Here is a 1,820-nt window from a genome sequence, read left to right as displayed (position 1 = left end):
AAAAAAAAAAAAAAAAAAAAAAAAAAAAGTGATTAAGAGCACTGGGAATGAAGGTTCTCAGCCTCCCCAAACTGGAGGAGTGAATTCCATCCCTATTAACTTCACATTGCTGAACTGGATCCAACCATCATACTTAACCACTATTGTCTCTATTGACTTTAAGGGAAAAAAAAAAAAAAAAAAAAAAAAAAGGTCTACACATCTACACAATACAATCAAATTTAAATTATTTAATTTCCACAGCAATGAACAAATGTTTGGCTTGCAGTAATCATGCATTTATTATATGCACAAAACTAAATCCATATTAGCACAAATCACCTACTGTTGCACTCATGCGTGTACAAACAGGAAAATCATCATTGCAGTTTAAATAGAAAATCCTTCAATAACATATGAAGGAAACTTGTACTCAGTCATTATCCCCCAGCTGTTACCACATTTTTTAGTTTTGTACAGGAAACTATACTTTAACTCTTAATCTTCTAACTCTTGTGGGCAACAAGGTTCTGTTTTGTTTTAAATTGCTGTACAACCTCTAATACTGCTGTATTGTAACTTTAACATTCTGCAGAAGAATTTTTATTTTCCAAATTTCTCCTGTCCCTCAACTTTCAGAAATGCTTAGTAACTGTTTCTGGGTTGTGTCAGAATAAGGAAGAATAAAGAATAATAATGTTATGTCCTGGTTTTGGCTGAGATGGTTAATTTTCTTCGTAGAGGCTCATGCGATGCTATGTTTTGGATTTTTAATTAAAATAGTAATGATAATACACTGATGTTTTAGTTGTTGCTGAAGAGTGCTTGCACAGACTCAAGAACTTTTCTGATTCTCATGCTGCTCTGCCAGCAAGGAGGCTGGGGATGCACAAGAAGTTGGGAGGGGACACACCCAGGACAGCTAGTCCAAATGGAGCAAAGAGATATTCCATACTGTATGACGTGATGCTCAGTAATACAAGCTGAGGGTAAAGAAGGGGGAGGGAGGATGTTCATAGTTGTGTTGTTAGTTTTCCCAATAAACCATTATGTGTGATAGTCCCTGCTTTCCTGGAAATGTGTGATCATTTAACTGCCATAGGAAATAGTGAATGAATTTCTTGTTATACTTTGCTTGTGTATGCAGCTTTTGCTTTCCCTAGTAAATTGTGCTTATCTCAACCAACAAGTTCTCTCACTTTTACTATTCTGATTCTCTTCTCAAGGTTAAACCACAACACATCAAAAAGAAACAGGATAATTAAAAATATATTTTCTCTTTGTGAGTAACTAAAATCTACATAAAATAGAGCTAGTGTTCCATAAAGCTCCATCTGGCTAAGAGTTCTTTTTGCCTTTGTTATCTGCATCTGTAAGCAGCCTGGAGCAAAAATTCAGGGGTTTGGCCAAATAAATGCAAAACCATTTTCATGTTGTGACATTCTGTCTTCATTTAATCATTCATAAGCCTTCTTCCAGATACTGAAGAGCCACTTTTTGGATTCATGTTGGTACACTGAAAACAAGGAGAATGATGGTATGGGCAGGACTATGTTGTGAAAGGTCTCTGGCTGGGCAACTTCACATTGTTAGACAGAAGAAACAATGCCTTGCATGTGATACTTCTCTATGATACAAATCTCTGCAGTGCAATAATGGAGTCTCTGATGCCAGACAGTACTGTGAAAGCTACTGCATATTATCAAAGATCCATTGCAGTGTTGTATATCATAATGGACTTCAAATAAGATAACTAAATGATGATTATTATTCATAAGAGCCTGGAAGCTGGAATAACTTCATGCTATCCTCTGCATTACTGAGAACAACTTTCATGTTTA

The 1,820-nt window shown here is 35.7% G+C and overlaps 1 long non-coding RNA gene across 1 annotated transcript in view; it reads left to right on the top strand.

Annotated features, from left to right (window-relative positions):
• LOC118161309 overlaps positions 1–1,370 on the top strand; it is a 5,604-nt gene extending 4,234 nt beyond the window's left edge. Inside the window, exon 3 of the long non-coding RNA XR_004747937.1 lies at positions 1,357–1,370. This is a non-coding gene — a long non-coding RNA (uncharacterized LOC118161309). The remainder of the gene's footprint in view (positions 1–1,356) is intronic.
• Positions 1,371–1,820: the final 450 nt, after the last annotated feature.

Source organism: Oxyura jamaicensis, chromosome 1, assembly GCF_011077185.1.
Source record: "Oxyura jamaicensis isolate SHBP4307 breed ruddy duck chromosome 1, BPBGC_Ojam_1.0, whole genome shotgun sequence".
NCBI lineage: Eukaryota > Metazoa > Chordata > Aves > Anseriformes > Anatidae > Oxyura > Oxyura jamaicensis.
Note: the sequence above shows the minus strand (reverse complement) of the source record. Positions and strands in the feature narration are given on the sequence as shown.